Source organism: Notolepis coatsorum, assembly GCF_963971535.1.
Source record: "Notolepis coatsorum genome assembly, chromosome: 3".
Taxonomy (NCBI): domain Eukaryota; kingdom Metazoa; phylum Chordata; class Actinopteri; order Aulopiformes; family Paralepididae; genus Notolepis; species Notolepis coatsorum.
Window position 1 is genome coordinate 89889979 of NC_140167.1, and position 12470 is coordinate 89902448.

Consider the following 12470-nt stretch of genomic DNA (forward strand, 5'->3'; position numbering starts at 1 on the left):
AGGATTTCCAGCACCCGTACGAACCCTGCCGATCGCATATTTATACTGAATATCGGCCGATAATGATCGGTGGCCGATCGATCGGGGCATCCCTAGCCAATAACGTACAGGACAGGGGCCCGGGGGCTTATAGCTTATCCGCAACAGTAAGTGACTTCCGGGGTAGGCCTGATTGGCCCCGACAGGCACGTGACGCGCAACTTTCTCTGCCGCGCGGCACGCTCCGCGGAGCGGCAGAGCTTGCGGAATGATGTAACCGTCCAAATCCGCTATGACTTTCGTTCGGCGCTTCAGCTCACCTCGCAGAGCAGCGGTCCTGCGATCCTGCGGTCCGTTGTTGACGAGTTCGAATCCCATAGAATTTATTTTTTTTAACGTGATTTTTTTTTTAGCGTGTATTCTTTCGCCGGTTAAGGTTAGGCATGGTTAAGGTTAAGGTTAAGGTTAGGCATTGTTTCGGAGTTGGTTAAGGTTAGAACGGTTAAGTTTAGGCGCTGTTAAGGAGCTGGTTAAGGTTAGAGTTTGTGTTAGAGAATGGCAATATTCTTTCTATGGTTAAGGTTAGGCATGGTTAAGGTTAAGGTTAGGCATTGTTTCGGAGTTGGTTAAGGTTAGAACGGTTAAGTTTAGGCGCTGTTAAGGAGCTGGTTAAGGTTAGAGTTTGTGTTAGAGAATGGCAATAGACAGCCTATTTCCGCGCGACAGCTCTCAGCAGCCTCGTTGCGCGTCCTGAGTTTGCCGCGTCACGTGCCTGTCGGGGCCAATCAGGCCTACCCCGGAAGTCACTTACTGTTGCGGAACAGTTACACGCGGCCCGGGGAGGGAGCTCTCTGTGTGTGTGTGAGACAGAAGTCAGAGGAATAACGACCTGTTATTCAATAGATTCAATTAGTTTAAGAATAAAAAAATAAATACATTTTAAGAGAATCTCAAATACATTATTTTATTTAAGTGTAGGCTATAGTTAATGTTTTATTTTTTGCAGTTTTTGTATTTTTCTGACATGGTAAATGGCTGCTTTTTTATATAGCGCTTTTATCCAAAGCGCTTTACAATTTGTTCCTTACATTTTACCCAATCACACACAACGACGGCGGAGGCAACCATGCAAGGTGCCAACCTGCTCATCGGGAGCAGTTAGGGGTTAAGTGTCTTGCTCAAGGACACATCGACACGCTGCCCGGGAGGAGCGGGAATCGAACCGGGAACCTCCGGATTGCCAGACGACTGCTCTACCTCCCGAGCCACTGTCGCCCCTGACATGGGGGCTCAACAATAAATTACAATCAGAAATGTCAAGTTGCATGTTGTTATTCTAACCAGCTTAGTTCTGTTGCATTTTCAATTTATTTATTTAAATTATAAATTGATCAGGTATCGATAAGAGAATCGATAAAGAATCGAATCGATAAGCAGAATCGATAATGGAATCGTACGAATAAAATCCTATCAATTCCCATCCCTAGACGTCAGCAACAAAATGGTGGCGCCCATGGGGAAAACAGGGAAATTATATTTGGTTTTTCAGACAAATAAGCAGGATTTCACATTTGATTATAGGACCCTGTTTTACACAAGGTACACAACAAACAAACTAGGATCACATTGTTCAATGCTTCATCTCCCCTTTAACTTGGACATGCAAACGTAATCATTCAGCAACAAAACGTTGCTGTCTTAGCCCAGTGTAACCATGGCCTATGTGCTCTGGTTCAAAAGTAAATTTTTCAAGATGGCGCCAGCAGGTATTTTGGATTTGACCCTCTGACAAAAAGTGCCAGGATTTTTGGGAGGGACACACAGGGGCTACATCTTTTATAAAGGTCCATAGAAGTCAAATCAATCTCAAAACATCTTAGACAGAATAGTCACGGAATTGAGGTTCTTGACCCAACTAAATAGAGGCCGTTTAGTCGACCCCAACACGCTAATATAAGCCAACACTAGCCCGAGATACAGCTACAGAATGAAAACGACCGAAATATACAAAATAACAGTAACGAAAATAACTATTGGAATGAACGCGGAGCAAAACCGAAAACAAATAGCATTCCCAACAAAACAGGACCAGTGGAAACGAGAGAGTGCTAATGACTGGCTGTGCTACCTAGGCTAACACCAAGCCCCATAGCGATACGTCCGATAAGAAGCAGCTGGACGCTGCTAACAACACAGTAAGATAACTCTCCTCAAACACTGTAGACATACAGCTATAAAACACATTTCAGTCACTACCTGACGAGCCTCCAGCACCAGGAGGACGGGGCTCAGATGTCAGTCCCACTAGAGACACGAGCAGGAGGACAGAGGACCGACGACCAGACTGACTGGAGGAAGCGAGGATACTGATGAGACGTTCAACGGTTCAAGAACGATGCGGTTATTTTAAACCAAGGGGATGTGGCTGCAGCCCCGGAGACCATAGTTTTTTCGCGACAGCGCCACCTACCGTATTGGAAGACCAAGGGGCCGCGTTACCATGGACGACAATCAGAGTGTTTGAGTACCTTGAATGTGAATTTGAAGTTTTATTTGTTTAACGTTAAAAACCATTCCGAGGTGCGTAGAAGTGTAAGTAACGACCAAGGCAAACGTTTGCAAACTATTTCAAACGTTAGATTTGTGGTCGTCAGCAAACCTTTGTTCAAGTTGTTATATTTGTCACATATAAAGTAGGCCTACATGTACATTAGAGTGAAATACTTGGTTCTGTATGAGCCCCCTGAGAATGTGCTTCATAGTCATACAGTAAAAAAAAGTAAAAAGAATTTAGTCCAAACACTATACAAAATATACAATATACAAATTAAAGTACAACCTAAAGTACAAAATGAAGTACAAAATGCAAACGTTTTAAAAATAGTGCAAATCTTTTTGTAATAAATAAATAAAGAAAATATGGTGTAGTGTTAAAAAGTGTCTAAAGTTAATGTTAAAGGTGAGTGTTTGTTTAAAGTGAGTGTGTGCATGCATGTGTGTGCAATGAATAGATGGATGGGTTAGTGTTGCATAGATTCATTGAGCATCCTGATGGCCTGGGGATAGAAGCTCCTTTTGAGTCTCTCTGTACTGGCCATGAGACTCCGGTAGCGCTTGCCTGACCGCAGCAGTGCAAAGAGGCAGTTGTTTGGGTGGCTAGAGTCTTTGACTATTCTCTTAGCCTTGGCCCTGCAACGCCTGGTGTAAAATAAATGTCTTGGAGAGTGGGAAGCCCACCTCCAATTGTGTGTTTGGCTGATCGAGCCACTCTCTGTAGTCTGCTGCGGTCGTGTGCGGTGCTATTCCCAAACCAGGAGGGGATGTTACCAGTCAGGATGCTCTCTATTGTGCATGACTAGAAGTTCTGATCTTCTGACTCACTTTGAACTTCCTTAGGCGCCTAAAAGGAAGTAGAGGCGCTGCCGTGCCTTCTTCACTACACTGTCTATGTGTGTGGTCCACGCCAAGTCCTCGGATATGTGGACTCCGAGGTACTTGAAATGGTTCACTCTCTTGACCGGTGCCCCATAGATACTGAGGGGGCTGTAGTCCTTTGTCCTTGACCTCCTGAAATCCACAATCAGTTCATTGTTTTTGCTGACGTTCAGGGAGAGGCTGTTCTCCTGGGACCACAGTGCCAGGTTCTCCACCTCTCCTAGGTAGGCCCTCTCGTCATTGCAGAGATCAGGCCCACCACAGCTGTGTCGTCAGCAAACTTGACGATTGTGTTGCTGTTGTGTTTTGCCACACAGTCATGCGTGTAAAGCGATTAGAGGAGGGGGCTCAGAACACAGCCCTGGGGGGCACCTGTTGAGAGTGATGGATGAGGAGGTGCAGTTACCTGCTCTCACAACTTGGGGTCTTCCTGTCAGGAAGTCCAAGACCCACTGGCAGAGGTCGTAGTTCAATCCCAGGTCTCTGAGCTTGACAACGAGCATGGAGGGGACTATGGTGTTGAATACTGAGCTGTAGTCAATAAATAGCATTCTCACATAGTTCCCCTGCCTCTTGCAGGTGTGATGCTGCCGTGTGCAGCACATGGGCTATGGCGTCCTCCGTGGACCTGTTGGGGCGGTATGCAAATTGCAGGGGGTCCAGGGTGTTGGGGAGGGAGGAACAGATGTAGCCCTTCACTATCTTCTCAAAGCAGTTTTGCAAAAAGATGAATGATACTGAATTATATATTTATAATTATATTATATATTTATACTGACCAGAACAAACAGTACTGTGACTTGTTTTAACACGATGAATTATACTATCGATTGGTCGATGGCTTTTAGGATCCCTGCACCCTGTTGACAGAATCCGGCTATAGGGCGACAATAATGTGGTCAAGAGGCATGGTTTCTATCTTTGGTGTGGTTTATTTATTCACATGGCAGAGCAGTAGTTCTATAGTTGTCCTCTCACTGAGAGGCTGGGGGAAAGAGAAAGAATGGGAGGAGACATCTCTATTTATACTCGCCACCTGGTGGTGTTCCTGAGTGGCTCCGCCTAGAGCGCCCTCTAGTGGAAACAGTTATATCTGCAGTTAGACAGTTACTAGTGGAAACAGTTATATATGCAGTTAGACAGTTACTAACAATCCTACACCGAACCTCTGACTTCAACACTCCCACTTAGGGTTTGTATTAGCATACTGGATAACTTCTTTGAAAAACATTTGACAAAGGAAATAATATAATCCAAAAACATCAACAAGGTATGACAGTCAATATTTACACATTAACACTTTGGATGCCACGGACGACATAACACGTGTTAGCAGTCCGCCCCCTGAATGTCCAGCATGACAATTAGCGTGATTTTTTTTTATTAGCCATCTGATTTCATATTTCATCAACCGAGTCTACCGTTGGACAACCAGCCCCATCAGGCGCTCAGATGTGAAAAAGCGCCCCCTATCGTCTCCCAGATGGTAATGCACCCTTTTGGAATGGACTCAATGAAAATGGATGAGAAAAAAAAACTCCGGAATCCACATTTTACTTCTCACGCATGTACCCCGAGCCGCTCAGAGTCATTGTGGAAGAACAGCGTGTAATATGTCTTTACAGTAAGTAGCATTGGATCAATAAAAGGATTGATTTTTGGAATGGCGATCAGGAATTGGAATAATCTTTTTGGATACCATCTGATCTCAGGTAAGGAATCTATTTTACCAGTCTTAGGATAATCAGACCTGTTTTCACGGAGATATACGCTTTTCCCCTATGTGTGATATGGCTGTTTGGCTGTGCGAGCGATCAGGAACTAAGAGAATCGATTTTCAGCTCGCGGCACCAGCGTGCATACATACACATATACTATCGATAATCTAGCGTTTATTTGAAAACGATTAATAAATAGGCCGAAAAATGACAACGTTCTAGAATATTCCAGTACAGGGCGTTTATCACGGAATCTTTTTATTTTCCTTGAAAACGAGGGCTTTTCAAAATGCTATAAAACGGAAATGAACCGATAAAAAAACAATCCGCTTCAACAATGTCGTCGAAGTCGTCGAACGTGAAATTATGTGAAAATCTTTTTTCTTTTCTCTTTATTTGATATATATATATATGTTTTTTTCTCCTCTCTTAGTCAAGTAAAAGGGAGAAATATTGTGACCAACTTATATATATTTTTTTTCTCCTCTTTTAGTCAAGTAAAAGGGAGAAATATTGTGACCAACATATATATATATATATATTTTTTCTCCTCTCTTAGTCAAGTAAAAGGGAGAAATATTGTGACCAACATATATATATATATATATATATTTTCTCCTCTCTTAGTCAAGTAAAAGGGAGAAATATTGTAACCAACATATATATATTTTTTTCTCCTCTCTTAGTCAAGTAAAAGGGGGAAATATTGTGACCAACATATATATATTTTTGTCTCCTCTCTTAGTCAAGTAAAAGGGAGAAATATTGTGACCAACATATATATATATATTTTTTCTCCTCTCTTAGTCAAGTAAAAGGGAGAAATATTGTGACCAACATATATATATATTTTTTTCTCCTCTCTTAGTCAAGTAAAAGGGAGAAATATTGTGACCAACATATACATATATTTTTGTCTCCTCTCTTAGTCAAGTAAAAGAAAAAAATATTGTAATTAGTATATACACACTAAAAACAGATGGGTCAATTCTATAACCCAATTTCTTGGTTAATCGTGTTGGGTTAAAATTATGGGTTAATTCTCTGAGCATAACCATTATTTGGGTTATTGAGATTTAATTTTGACCCAATTTTGACCCAATTTGTGAGTTATAATAATTATGGGTCAATTTTCTGAGACATAACCCATGTGTTGGGTCAGAGAGCTGGCTGGGTGTTTCCGCCGGGATCTGCAAAGCTACACCCCTCCCCCACTGGGAACTATCGTACACACCTTTTGTTCCAGTCAGTCAGAGGGTCATGTTCACGTTCACAGTCAACACGGTCCAACAAACCCTCTTCACGGAAAAGACTTCACTGACTCAAGGTAAGATCTCGTTTCGTTAGCACAGTATTTATATCTCAACCCATCCATTGTGCCTATTGCGTCGTGTTAACCATGCACTGTGAACATTGTGGAACTAAATTAGCTAGCTCTTCACAGCTAGTCTGTCGCGTCATCAGCTAGTGGCTAGCTGGGACTCGTTACCTAGCTAGCTAGCCACCGCAAGTTGCAACTTAGCTACTCATTTCTATAATCGGTTCATCTCTAACCTTGTAAAAATATGTGGTAACCTCTATTAATAAATAAGCCACATGACACGACACATAAATCATTACCGTTCAAGCATGCTACCGAAAGTGACCAAGTCTATGAGTATTACAAAGGTTCTGGCTAGTAGCTAGGCCTAGTTAGCCAGTACTAGTAACGTTACTGTTATTGCTAATTTTACCGTGTTTTGGGTTGTAATGATACCAGATTAACTGGAGACTATCTATAGCTGTGTAACGTTATATGATTGATATCTTTATTAACCATATGTGTGTAATAAAGCTGTTGTCCTCTCAATGCGGTGACATAGCTGGTTGGCTAGCTAGCTACATACTGTGATTTAGCGCCATTTTGCGCCATTTTGAGGTCTACATTTTCCATCATCGCTCTAATGTCCCGCGATTCGGGCATCAATTTACAACATCCTATACTAAATTAAGCAGTAGACTGCGGAAGCCAGACATGTGGTGAGGCTTTTTACACCCGAATTCAGTGCTAAATATTCTAGGCTGCTATGTCAGCTAGTACTTGGCCTATCGTTCACACGTGGCTGAGTATTTGGGCATGAGGCATTAATTAATTGCAGATGTGTTCATTTCCACATTGCTTTCTGTTTTGTTTCAGGCCAGTCTTGATGGACAGCTTTGTCACAGAAAAAATTATTGAGTGGCAATTGGCAGAGCTCACAGACAGTTTTAAAGGTGAGCATTTTTACTTTCTTGACCATGAAAATGTTTCCATGACTAAGCAGTTGTTGTGGAAAATGTGTATATGGGGTGGACTAGTTTAATATAGGTCAACTAGCAGTGCTCAAAGACACTAGGGCGACAGGCCGGCTGATGTTCTTAAAACAACTTTAAGTATGGGACAGATAGGGACAGATAGACATTTCGAGTACATCACATCTTGTTCTTTTCTGCTTTAATCTTGTACATCACATCTTGTTCTCTCTTTCACACACACTCATTTTCACATTCACACACACACATATACTCTTTCACATTCACACACACACACTCATTTTCACATTCACACACACACATATACTCTTTCACACTCACACACACACACATCTCACTCGCTCACACACACACACTCATTTTCTCTTTCACTAATCTTGACTCCAGACTCCAGCTTTATCTCTCTTCGATGTTAAATCTATGTGTCATCTTAATGTACGTCATGTCATATCTGATATAATATGTCACGTCATCATATCTGTCATGTTGGGGCAGGGCTGGGAAGGTATTATCTGGGGGGCACGGGGGTTGGGAGGTTAGAGTGTTTTTCTTCAACTGTGGTGACCGTCTGCTGATCCATAGCTCTGCTGTTAAACCTTCTTTCCTTAAATAAATTGCTTGTTGAAACTGGAAATAACGTCTCCTGCTGTGTTAACGACTACTCAGCCACAACATTTGGTGACCCTTGACCTGTAGATCGCCAGGCCGGGCCCCTCACACGGCCAGCTCCTGACCTCTCCCGTAGACATTCTGGCAGTGTCGACAAGATAACAAGGTGAGCGTTGTGCTTTTTATTATAATATCCGTTAGAGATTCTGCGGGAGGAAAAAGTTGAGCTGGCTGTGTGACAGGTTTGGACGGACGACTAGAAACGAACACGAGTGGTGAGGTGTTGACACAAGGCGAATCCTCTTTTAACAGGCTATAAATGCGCATTTTGCTAATCAATCTTAATTGCATGTTTTCGACCTTTTGGTCAAACTTTCTCTGACCCTTTACAAACACTCTCGCCCATTCCCCACTTCCCTTGTTATATCTATATGGCTGTTAGTAGAACCAGGTTAACTGTGTCCTGGCTGTAGTAGAACCAGGTTAACTGTGTCCTGGCTGTTAGTAGAACCAGGTTAACTGTGTCCTGGCTGTAGCATTGTAGAACCAGGTTAACTGTGTCCTGGCTGTAGCATTGTAGAACCAGGTTAACTGTGTCCTGGCTGTAGCATTGTAGAACCAGGTTAACTGTGTCCTGGCTGTTAGTAGAACCAGGTTAACTGTGTCCTGGCTGTAGCATTGTGGCATTGTGGCCCACTCCCCACTTCCCTTTTTATATCTATATTGCATGGTTCCGTCCCTCTCACACAAGCATATACCAGTACACGCCACACACACACTTACAAATAGGACCCTCAAAACACACACACACTCATTCTCACATTCACACACACATACTCTCTCACACTCACACACACACACATCTCTCTCTCACACACACACACACACACTCATTCTCACATTCACACACACACACATACTCTCTCACACTCACACACACACACATCTCTCTCACACACACATACACACTCATTCTCATCTAGGAGAAACAGCGCTCCGGAGAAAGATGTGAGTTCACTGTGCACACATGGTTGTTTTGATCTTTTAAGCCAAATAAAAACGAACGAAGATAGAAGATAGTGCATCCGTAAATAAGTAGCGATAATATGAGCAGAGAGCCATGGTGTTTAGAAAAACCAAGATGGGTTTTATCTACATGGATTGAAAAACAAACGGGCCGGTGAAGGAAGGCAGTGTTCTAAGGGGTTAATTCCATTTTTATTGGTCTGTAATATAAGGGTTGTTTTCCTCGCAAGAGGCGGGAAGAAGGGACTGTGAGTCGGGAGAATCTACCTACGTTTTTCAGACCTACCGTCATTTGGCATTCAATCTATTTTTGACCTGTTCAGTACTTGCATGTTAGTAGATCATCTATTGTCATGTGACCTGCAGACATCATTATGACCTGTTTGGCCGACGAGACTCTAAGAAACAGTTTGTTTTGTTGTTAGGCCTTGAAAAAGGAGGGCAGCGTTTGTTTGTTTGAGAGAGTAGCTATATTTACCTTGTATAAATACTTTGAAGGACCCAGAAAGGACTGGACTGTTTTCTCCTTTCCTTTATATACTCGACCGGCCGGTTGTAACAATCTAGCTATATTTAAGTATCTTTCACATTTTTCACGTTCGAGTCTAAAACGTGACACTAGTCAGCATGAACTGTCTGTAAAACGTTAAATACATGTGAAACAAACAACTTACTATCCCTCTTCCCCTCTGTTTGTCTGAAAAGACAAAAACCTGATTGACCGCAACGACAAAGTCGAACTTGAAGACGACAAAGGTAATCTGTTCTTAAAAAGAACAGGGCTGGAAAAAAGCAGGCCCCTGCTTTAAGTCCGGGCGTTGCGCCAAGAGAGATAACTCTCTCTCTCTCTCTCTCTCTCTCTCTCTCTCTCTCTCTCTCTCTCTCTCTCTCTCTCTCTCTCTCTCTCTCTCTCTCTCTCTCTCTCTCTCTCTCTCTCTCTCTCTCTTGGGTTTGCTGACCCCTGGTGGTGAACACACACACATACACACACACAATAACCAGCTGCAGTTAAACTCAAGACTCTAAATCAGTCGTGTATATTAAGTTGAGCGTATTACCTCTGTATTGTGTGACGGAAATGTATTTTCAAAAAATATTCTGAATAATAATCAGAATATTCACTTGGCCGTGACACACTTACACACACACACTTTCTCTCACACACATACTCTTTCACACTCACACACACACACATCTCTCTCACACACACACACTCATTCTCTTTTTCTCACATTCACACACACACACATACTCTCTCACACTCACACACACACACATCTCTCTCACACACACACACACACTCATTCTCACATTCACACACACACACATACTCTCTCACACTCACACACACACACATCTCTCTCACACACACACACACACTCATTCTCTTTTTCACTCACACACACACACACTCATTCTCACATTCACACACACACACACATACTCTCTCACACTCACACACACACACATCTCTCTCACACACACACACACACTCATTCTCACATTCACACACACACACATACTCTCTCACACTCACACACACACACACTCATTCTCTTTTTCACTCACACACACACACACACTCATTCTCACATTCACACACACACACATACTCTCTCACACTCACACACACACACATCTCTCTCACACACACACACACACTCATTCTCTTTTTCACTCACACACACATACTCTTTCTCTTTCACTCACACACACACTCATTACACACACACACACACACACACAATAAACACACACACACACTAAACAACGCAATAAACACACAAACATATACAAAGTTAGTAAACACGAACAACTACACACTTGGCATAACGGTTTGTTTTCTCTAGTGCCTCACCTGTCCTAAATTCAATCAAGATGCATACGGCAGAAGACATACTGATAGACCGGAACCCGCTTCTAAAAAACCTAATTCTCAAGGTAGGTGTCCGTTGGCAGAGGCGCACAAAGGCCGGGGACACAAAATGGCCTTCCGGAGGTACTTTTGATCTCTGCCTATGCGAAGAGATGAATGTAATGATTCGTAACCACAAGGCAGGCGACAACAGCAAAAAGAGGTTGAGAAAGAGGACAGAAGAGTTGGGGGTAATGAAGCTCTACACCCAGAAGGGGAGAGCATACAGGCAGGAGGCTTTAGCGCTAAATCAGAGAGAGACGGATATAGGGAAACCAACATCCCCACCTTATGTCACGCAATTGCCGGTGGGCACTGTGACAATAAGAGGAGAATATGAGGAGGCGGAATTAGAGACCTCCGCTAGGTCAGAGACCCCCGCTAGATCAGAGACCTCCCTTAGGCGAGATACCCCCCCCAAACTGACCCCGCAGGATCTCTATCCGAAAGTCCTGGCGGCATATAACGAGACAGCACGTCAGAAGTTGTATGATGCAGAGGAAGAGGAGGTAGAGAACCTGGGCAGGCAGAGGGAGGGAGTCGGGAGGAAGAGAGAGGAAGAGGCCCGTCTAAATGTGGCCCAGCAGACATCAGAGAAACACGGAGCGTGTGGCCACGGTAAACTGTTGAATGAGGAGGAAGATGAGAATGACATGAAACCAGAACAGGAGAAAGGAAACATTACAGGAACCCTGACTTTCGCCCCTGCATTCCTGGGAAGTGTGACAAGCACAGGCCAGTTTCCCCTGCTAATAAAGGGGAACGATATCTTTCACATGCCATGGTCACCTCTAGACATCGATGGCTTAATAGCAAGACTACCGGACCTTTCAGAAGGAGCCTCCAGGTGGATCATGCAGTTTGAGGAAAATACGTCACCTTTTCTGCTAGCAGTGGGTGACGTCAAAGCCCTGTTGACGCGTTTGCTAGGAGTTGGTGCCTGCCGGGACATCATGGGTGATACATCGATGCGAGTGGCATGCGACACGCAGGCCCATGATGGAGACATATTCAACGCGCATAGAGCGGCGTTGTGGTACAAACTCAGGAATCAATATCCATCACGTATTAATCCGGCAAAACTGGCAGGCAACCCCATAATGGAGACGGAAGGGCCTGGCGCCTATGTGAACAAAGTACTGAAGGAGTGGAGAGGTGAGCTAGGACACAACCCAGAAATTGACCCGTTGCAGAGAGCGATGTTTAGAGAAAGTGTGATGAGAGGGCTTCCAGAGGTGGTTAAGAATAGACTGGAAGACGTGGTGGGGTTAATGGACATGACTTATCCTTTGTTCTGTGCACATGTGACACATAGTGTGGAGAAGCAAAGGGCTCAGGAGCAGAAAGTCAGGGATCAGGATAGAAATGACGCAAGGAAGTTAACTCAGCAACAACTGCAGCCCCAAAGGAGGCTGCAGGCAGTAATGGTGTCATCTGCTACCTCTCCACCCATGCAGGACCAGGGACCCCCGCCTGCACCTCAGGTAGTGAGAAGC